The 10,000-nt window shown below is 42.2% G+C and overlaps 1 protein-coding gene across 3 annotated transcripts in view; it reads left to right on the forward strand.

Annotated features, from left to right (window-relative positions):
* The window catches only part of LOC138948675 (polypeptide N-acetylgalactosaminyltransferase 13-like), a 207,285-nt gene that overhangs the window by 171,181 nt on the left and 26,104 nt on the right, over positions 1-10,000 (forward strand). Inside the window, exon 1 of one of the 3 annotated variants that reach the window (XM_070320281.1) lies at positions 3,836-4,018. The exons of 1 other annotated variant lie outside the window; for it this stretch is intronic. The gene's annotated coding sequence lies outside the window, so the exon portion shown is untranslated. Of the gene's footprint in view, positions 1-3,835; positions 4,019-10,000 lie in introns of those variants that run through there. One more of the 3 variants, XM_070320267.1, reaches the window with a different exon arrangement.

The raw sequence follows: 10,000 nt of genomic DNA on the forward strand, positions 1-10,000 counted from the left end.
ACACACTCACACACACACACACAATCAACCTCGTCTCGATTCCCAGTCTATCGGAACACAAATTTGTCAAAGTAAAAAGGAACACTCATCTCAACCCTTTTTCCCACACGGCCAATAAAATAAATTCTGGGGTTTGCACAGCACTTGTGCAAACGCCACTCGATGTCAGACAATCACACGCAATACGCTACGTAGTGCGATTTACCTGCCTCGCACGTTAAAGCCCCAGTATGCCTCGCACGTTAAAGCCCCAGTATTTACAAAACGATTTAAATCTTCCAATGAAAAAAGCCTAACCTTATGGAACACACTTGCAATAGCATTTAATAGCATTTAATGAAACAGTTCGTTTGCATTGCTATTTAGCTCGCGTAAACCACACACCAGATTTCGTGGTTTATCTAATCCCCGAGCCATCGTGAACCCGTGTGATCCACTTTCCATTTTTAGCAATTTAGTCGTCAGTTTGTGATTTCAATGCCACTGGTGGTATCTGCAATTGCACGTTATTGTGTGCCTCTAATTCTATAACGCAACAAACGGCTGCAAGGATTCACACGAACTTATCGGCGGCGGCAAAGAAAGCGAGCGCTATGCAGAAAAATCGTCTGCTTTGAGACACGACCTTTCGTGACCCTGCTTCCAGGCTATCTTTTTTAAAACTTTCAAAACTTCGAATTGTAATGATCTTGTCTTGATGAAAAAAGAAATATTTTATGAGTTAGAGGCACAGTAAGCCTCCCGTAAACCATCACAGATACTGTCAGGCTTTCACACACAGTACAAACACCCTTTCATTTTAAACACTCACCGCTTGAGAACATCCTAGGAGCCCTCCGTAAAGAGCGAGCAATTTTCAAAGAACTTATTTATGCGTGGTTTATTTTACCCCTGAGCCATCGTGAACCCGTGTGATCCAGTTTCCTTTTTTGGCTCACGTAAGTGTAGCCTATGCGATGCTAACTTATGTCTGTCTGTGCGTGTGTGTGTGTGTGTGTGTGTGTGTGTGTGTGTGTCTGTGTGTGTGTGTGTGTGTGTGTGTGTGTGTGTGTGTGTGTGTGTGTGTGTGTGTGTGTGTGTGTGTGTGTGTGTATGTGATAGAAACTTTAACATTTGACTGAACACCGAAATACTAATTTTACCTGGTTATTATCCAAGCAACAGCTTCAAAGTATTGAAGCAATGATCAACATTTCGTCGGCACGTATGTAGTTAAAGTGTGTATCCAAAGAAAACGGGTGGTGGGGGGTTTGGGGGGGGGGGGGGGAACAGCTGACTGGTTTGTGTCGTGTGTGGTATGTACACCAGGTCAGGGGTCAAGGTTAGGTCAGATCGCGTGAAGGATTGTGGTATAGATACAGTTATCACCGAGCTGCAGTTCGCCGATTCGGAGAACACGATTTCACATTGTTCGGTTTCGTAGCTCCAAAAAAATAGATAAAGAAGATACCAAAGGAGATTTCCTACAGGTTAATCTGCACAGCGTGTTTCCAGTGTCTGCGCGAGGAAGCGCTGTCGAAAGCGCAGTGTCGATCTGGCCATCTGGCAGTCGTGTCCCCGTAAGTACTAACAAGTCGCGTAAGACGAAATTACTACATTTTGTCAAGCTGTGGAACTCACAGAATGAAATTGAACGTAGTCCGCCGCTAGTGCAAAAGGCAGTGAAAGTGACGAGCCTGTTTGGCGCGGTAGAATTAGGTGATGAGTTTCACTATTTGTTCATTTGTACCGACGAAAGTATAGTGTCTGAAAGAAGAAAATTAATTAGTCCTTATTACCGATCTCACCCAAATTGTTTAAAATATGAACAGTTAATGAATTGTAAATCTAAGATAAAACTAATGAAGCTAGCAAGATTTGTAGCCCACGTTATGATTTTAGTATGTTAGCGTTACATCTAGTTTCTTTATTGGTATGTATATATATATATATATGTAATACATGCTTTTGCTTTGTTTTGTGTTTTTACAAAAGATGCATGGCATAATGGTATTGCCAATTTATTTCGGCTGTATATTATCGTTGTCCGCTTAATATATACATATTATCTGTCTGATCTCTTACCTGATTTTGTTAAACCTATTTTTCTTTTATTTTTGTTTGTATGTATGGAAGTGTATATTGCCAATTTATTTTGGTTGTATAGTATTGTTGTATTTGTCCGCTCAATTTGTATACATATATTAACTGTCTGATTTGTTACCTTTTTTTGTTAAAGTTATATCTTTGTTTCAAAGCCCTCTGGGCCCAAAACAATAAAATACTTGACTTGACTTGACTTGGTTGCGCTGTGCTTCATAGCACGCTTTACTGTACCGTACCTCTCTTCGTTTTAACTTTCTGAGCGTGTTTTTAATCCAAACATATCATATCTATATGTTTTTGGAATCAGGAACTGACAAGGAATAAGATGAAAGTGTTTTTACATTTGATTTCGAAAATTTAATTTTGATCATAATTTTTAATTTTTTTTAATTTTCAGAGCTTGTTTTTAATCTAAATATAACATCTTTATATGTTTTTGGAATCAGAAAATGATGAAGAATAAGATGAACGTAAAATTGGATCGTTTTATAAAAAAATATTTATTTTACAATTTTCAGATTGTTAATGACCAAAGTCATTAATTAATTTTTAAGCCACCAAGCTGAAATGCAATACCGAAGTCCGGCCTTCGTCGAAGATTGCTTGGCCAAAATTTCAATCAATTTGATTGAAAAATGAGGGTGTGACAGTGCCGCCTCAACTTTTACAAAAAGCCGGATATGACGTCATCAAAGACATTTATCCAAAAAATGAAAAAAACGTCCGGGGATACCATACCCAGAAACTCTCATGTCAAATTTCATAAAGATCGGTCCAGTAGTTTAGTCTGAATCGCTCTACACACACACACGCACAGACAGACACACACACATACACCACGACCCTCGTCTCGATTCCCCCTCTATGTTAAAACATTTAGTCAAAACTTGACTAAATGTAAAAAGTAGGCTACAGACAGACAGATCTAGATCTAGTGTCTCGCACTCTTGCACCGTATCACTTATGCTTACTGTTTCTTTCTTTCTTTATTTGGTGTTTAACGTCGTTTTCAACCGTTCAAGGTTATATCGCGACGGTATGCTTACTGTGTCTCTGGTATGTGTGACGGAGTGAGTGAGTTTGTGTTACTGTTTGTCGATTTCTTACGTGAGCCGTGAAGGCTTCGCCTCTTGTTCACAATGTAGTCGTCAGTTTGTAATTTGAATGCGACTCGCTGTAAGCCTATCTGCAACGGCACGTTATTATGTACCTCTGAATCTAAACGAAACAAACGGCTGTGATTCACAAGAACTCTAGCGATGGCTTTTGACTGTTCAGAGGAACTGGCGATTGGCATAAACCGTCGTCTGCTACGAGAACCACGACCTTGTGTGACCCTGCTTCCGGGGTTTTCTTTTTTCAAACTTTTCAAACTTTGAATTTTACTGATCTTGTCTTGATGAAAAAAGAATTCTTTCATGATTTAAGAATGTTTGTGTAACAAGCTGTCAATTTATCATTTAGATTTTAAAAGTTAGGTCTAGCGCCAAAACGCACCACGGTCCGATTTTGTTATCAGACAATCCGCAACATTAATTCTTTGAAAATTGCTCGCTCTTTACGTAGGGCACCTAGGACGTTCCCGTTCGGTGAGCGTTCAAATGGAAGGGTGTTTGTACTGTGTGTAAAAGCATGACAGTATCTGTGATGGTTTACGGGAGGCATACTGTGCCTTTAATGTGCCCCATACCTGAGCCGCGGAATCTCACTGGGTCAACACATCCGTCACAGTACATGCATCTCTTATCTTTCAACAGTTTCAACAGGTTAGGTAGCCCTTTTCTTGCCGCATGCATGCAGGCCATTGGCGTTGGGGGCACACTGGCTGGATCGGAGAAGTAGTTGTACTAGTCGGATACACTGTGTTTAAAGGCCGACCGGAGGAAGGATTTTTATTTCATTTCCATCGTCTTTCACTTTCAGACAGACAAAGGTGAGTGGATATGTTTGTTTGTACTCTTCTTCTGCAGTAGGGCACCCCTTGTGAGACATCAAGAAAGCTGAGAAAATCAAGTCTTTAGAAGGAGGGGAACTTAAAATGGAGGTACATTTTCAGAGGCTATGAATATAGACATTCGGACAAACTAAGGTCTTACAAAGGGGGGAAGTCTTTTATTATGGCAATAATGGAAGGAATGGGGGGCGGGGCGGGGGGTAAAAGGTGGGATTCTGTGCTGTACTTTCATGTGTGTGTGTGTGTGTGTGTGTGTGTGTGTGTGTGTGTGTGTGTGTACGTGTGTGTGTGTGTGTGTGTGTGTGTGTGTGTTAAGCTTCTTAGTATCATTCTCTATTTTCGTGTGACTGAGATACTATACAAGTTTTGTGTTTGGTTGCTGGGTTTTATTCCCCCGACACAGAGGCAGCCACGTTTTTTTTTCCGGAACAGATGGTTGTAAATATCGTTCACTCGAGCATGGATCAATAACACTTGCTGCCAAACGTTTAGCGTTTTCAGTGCTTAAATTGTGCAGTTTGGCGTGTCAGGTACTTCGGATTAAATGTGGATATAAATATACAGTCATTTTGGAAAAAAGGCGGTTCTCGCCCCCCCCACCCCCCTCCATCCCCGTTGCGATCTCGGAGTGCGAATCCAAAGAGCGACGCAAAATGAGCCATTATATAGGTCACATGTTTCGAGTACAACTTGTATTCGAATAGGATGATAGTGGCAGAGATTTTGTTTGTCTTGAGTTTACCAAGGTCTCGTGCAACGTTGATTTGTTTAACTCATTGTCTCCCAGGTACGGATATATCCGTACCCACATATATGGCTCTATCTGACCACGTACGGATATATATATATATCAGCTCAGACTGTTAGCTTCAGTCGCTTCCTGTAACATGAGCAGGCATGAACGCACACACGCACGCACGCACGAACGAACCAGACTTGTAGCAAGCAGAAAGAATCAATAGGAGGTGGGAGAAACAAAGTTCTGCACAAAGTACTATTACATCTCCAAAGCGACTGCGACTGTGAACTTGTGACACTGCAGCATTCTTGTTCGACGAGTTTGTCAAGACTAACTAGAGGTCGCGAAGGCCAAGATAAAAACCAACCCATTTCCCGACCGACCCTATGTTTTCCTCACGACCCTAGAACTTGTCCCCGAGTACGCTAGTACTTGGGCTCAGCAGACTTTAATTGTGTGTGTGTGTGTGTGTGTGTGTGTGTGTCTTTCTCCACTTAACAGCTTATTGCTGGGAAGCTACTGGGCGCAGTTCGTTCAAAAGTTGATACACTAACTTGATAATAGGTCCGATTGATCGTATTAAAACTTCATAATGTTACCTGGGACCTAAATGCGAAATAAACCACAAAAACGACTTGGCGGTGGGAGGAATTCACACCGGCGGGGCAACACGCAGCCTGATAGAACAGCCAGCCAGCGTCATAAAAAGCATGCGTATCGCATGCGAGACGATTTGTTGCTCGGTCGCGACTGCGGTGGTTTAGAGGTCGCGATTTTGTGTTTTGATTCTTTTCATATTAATTTGTATTTTTTCTTATGGTTTCCTTTGTTTACATATGTTTCAGTCTTTTACCTTCACTTTACATTAAATAATTTGGTAAAACTACCTGGGGCGTGATAAATGCAAGAATCCGCGAGCAAGGACAGTAAAAGAACTTCGTGGGCCACCAGTTCACCAGTTATGAAGAGGGTCGGCAGTATATTTTTCACTGTGATCAAATAAAAGAGAAAGGCCAGTCACCACGCACATCCTCGGCTCGCATGCAATGTAGTTATATAGCAAAGGGAATGCCTGTAATTCACACAGAGCAATCACTTGGTCTTAAACGTGCACAAGACAAAAACTTTCATACTGGGGGAGCGAGCCAGTCTGAAGAGTACTCGGGTCCAGCGCGAGCGTTTTTTATTTTAAACCGTTACATCCTGTGGACACAGTGCGGACGCATATCGATCAATAAAACCACATTTTCCCCTGTTCAAATAAAAACCAAACTTTAATGACAATAATAATAATTCTAGAAAAAAAACGTAGCCAATCCTTTTGACCATAATTACTTAGGCCATGTCATCAGAAACAACTTTCATTTTTTTCTGGTTCTTATGCGTTGAGTCATCCCATCTTATGAAAGGTTTTGTAGTGTAAACGCAAGATTTGCATTGCAAATGCGAATGGCAACGTAAACCATGGAGAGCCCGTGAGGGCTTTGTGAGAAAGAGGTGTAGGATGTCTAAGGGCGGCGTGGAATCTAACGTCGAACGTATTTTCCTTCCCGTATCAACGATTATGTAAACCTTCACATATCTGTCCGGGATTTTACACAGAACGAGAGCTTCCTTCTAGTTTAACACATACAGGAAATCAACAGCTAAGATTTTACACAGAACGAGAGCTTCCTTCTAGTTTAACACATACAGGAAATCAACAGCTAAGCTGCATTCTGTGCAGAACGAGAATTTATTGAATGAATACATTTTGCGTGTTGACACTGGTGTCAGTTATACAATTAATTAACCTCCTCCCAACACATACACGCACAACCACCACTCCCCGACACACACACACACACACACACACACACACATACACACACACGCAAACCAAAAAACCCACAAAAACAACAACACCCAAACAAATCCCATTCAATACAGCAATTAGGCAGGCCGTTGAATATCGATATGTTGATATCTGAAGCATGCTCTTATACCATTGAAAAGCCTGAAAGCTTAGAAGGTAGGGTTTAGGTGTAAGATATTTATGGGCGGCGTGAAAGCTAATCATAGCTTTATAAAACAAGAAAAACAGGCACACAAAGATGTGAAACTTTGGCAGTTTATCTGTTTCTGATTTATTTGTTGAAACAATCACACAACTTGCCTTTTTATTTCACGTACATTCGAAATTGATAATTAAAACACGCTATCTCAATGAAATATTTCGAGTCAGACAGCCGTGTGAAATCCAAGCCACTTCTCTCACTTCTCCAAGCCACTTCTCTGTACCAACACTTGAAACACCTCTAAACAGTATCTGACTCCAGCTGCAGCCAAAATGGAACCGAAACAAAAACGACACATGAGCTTGTTTGAACTCTGGAGTCTAATTATTACAACTGATTCGAAATGAGGTTTTGAAGTCGTACTAGACGGGCGCAGTGGCGTGGTGGTAACTTGTAAGACATCGGCCTCCTAATCGTGAGGTCGTGAGTTCGAATCCCGGTCGCTGCTGCCTGGTGGGTTAAGAGTGGAGATTTTTCCAACCCCCTTCGTGTGTACACGCAAGCACAAGACCAAGTGCGTACCGGAAAAGATCCTGTATTATTCCCCACTCTGCTTCTTTCTCTCTGTAAACGTGTAGGGCTAGTTATTTTTCGGTAAGTTAAACTTACCCAACAACCAAAATCACTTACCCAACAACGGGCCTGAATCCTCGATAGCTCACAGATTGATGAGTTAGACTTTGAGTTTGAGGGAACTACTTTAGCGATTGAAAAGTTCCGAACGCTCTAATGTACGAAATATACATCTCTAGACCAAACACACTGCATTTAAACTGGCAACTACAGGCTTGAACACATTAATCTCCATATAAAATCCATGAGTTTGGTTGTTTTCTAAATCCAAATCTAACGCTCAGTGCAGAGAAACTCGTTTTAAACATATATATATATGTAAATATTGTGCAGCAAAGGGAAGCTACCCACGGGAAAATAATCATCGAATATCCTGTTATTAACCAATGAGCGCTGGTATGCATATTCGGTGCGGCATACATGATTTGTCCCCAAGTGGATTAGCGGCTCGCAAACGAAGATTCGTCCAAATGATGGTTAAAAACAACCTGCAGCGGACGGAAGCTGAAACTAAAGGCACATAATAGTTCAAACAATCATTCAACTGTATTTATTTGACCTTACACAGACTGTAGGAAGAGGCATACCGTCTTGAACAATATTTTTTCCCCAGGAAGCGACTCCAAGAACACAGAAGACTCGAAGGTGAGTGACGTACCTTGTAGTGTTTCTCTGATAGTAGTAGTCCAGTGGACGATACCTTCCGCCTGTGGTCAGATAAAGCCAAATAAGTGGGTACGGATATAGTTATACGTACCTGGTCAGATACAGCCAAATGAGTGGGTACGGATATACGTACCTGGGAGACAATGAGTTTAATGGAATAAGAGCATCCTGTTATTTGGACACAAACCTTAGAAACCTGTATTCTGACTATTTTCTGTCCTGAGTGGGAATGTTGGGACAAATCAACTTCGTAACAGATTTTTACGCAAACAATTCCCATATTGCACAAGAGGCAGCCCGGCTGTTGCTGTTTGGTTACGCAAAGATGCTGCTATTGCTTATAAAAAAAAACCCATGAAGACTGTATCTGTTGTGGTGTTGTACAAGGAATTTAGATATCTCGAACCAGTTCGTTGAACGGCGAACAGGTGATCTGAGTGTGTGTGTGTGTGTGTGTGTGTGTGTGTGTGTGAGTGTGTGCGCCTGCGCACGCGCGTGTGTGTGTCTGTCTGTACGTGTATGCATGCGTTTGGGCGTGCGTGTTTTTTTGCAGGAACGTACGTGCGTACATGCGTGTGTGCATCATGATCTTGCTTTCAATCAATCAATCAATCAATATGAAACTTATATAGCGCGTATTCCGTGGGTACAGTTCTAAGCGCTTTGGATGAACGAATTATAGCTAGAAAGCGCTTGTCACTTCGAGTTCTTTCTATCCAAAACGCAAACCTCGCGAACTGAAATTCCCCATTGTGTGACAGTGTGACATCACTAAACTAGTTGAAGGAAATCTTTATGGCTGCTATCGGAACATGACCCCCTTTTATGACGGTGGCCAAATGTCATTTTAGCAGCATGCTGTCCCGAGGAAAAACAGATAAAACGGATGTCCTTTGCTTTCATTTGGGGCAAGGGTGTTCCTGCAAAAAAACACGCACGCCCAAACGCATGCATACACGTACAGACAGACATACACACACGCGTGCGCAGGCGCACACACTCACACACACACACACACACACACACACACACACACACACACACACACACACACACACACACACACACACACACACACACACACACACACACACACACACCCTTGCCCCAAATGAAAGCAAAGCACATAGGCCGACACGGAATTCGCTACAGACTGACAGATAGAGAGACAGAAAGGCAAGCAGATCAACCGCCAGCAGAACTTATTGCTGCAGACCAAGCAACAAATAGACACGTGAAGCAAGCGGCAGGACGCAGCCAGGCTGTGATTGGCTGGTCATTATGATGTATTTTCCAGTTGATCCGAACCCTAACCCTAACCCATAAAAGTGCATCCTTTATTTCAACGCGAAGCATTTAGTGTGGATTTTATTTATGAATCAGCCGACCTACACACACACACACACATCCATGGCAGTGTTTAGCCTACATCCGATAAACCTGAAGCGGAAATATCGATCGTCATAATAACTAGCCAATCACAGCCTGGCTGCGTCCTGCCGCTAGCCCCAAGTCAAATTAGACCACAACATGGACGGATAGCGAAAGACAGAGAGACGAAAAGACAAACACACACCTTATGTGCACACACACAGACACCCACACACGCACATACACACATGCATTTGTGCACGCACGCAGCCACACACAGACGCCTGTATAAATACAGAGAAAGAGCAAGTCCAAAAACAAAGAGACTGCCAACGTTCTGAATCAAAAAACAAGTCGCGTAAGGCGAAATTACAACATTTAGTCAAGCTCTCGAACTAACAGAATGAAACTGAACTCACTGCATTTTTGCAGCAATCGTCAGTCCACCGCTCGATGCACAGGCAGTGAAATTGACAAGAAGAGCGGGGTAGTAGTTGCGCTGAGAAGGACAGCACGCTTTTCTTTATCTCTATTCTTTTTAACTTTCTGAGCGTC

The sequence above is a fragment of the Littorina saxatilis genome, linkage group LG1 (assembly GCF_037325665.1).
Source record: "Littorina saxatilis isolate snail1 linkage group LG1, US_GU_Lsax_2.0, whole genome shotgun sequence".
NCBI lineage: Eukaryota > Metazoa > Mollusca > Gastropoda > Littorinimorpha > Littorinidae > Littorina > Littorina saxatilis.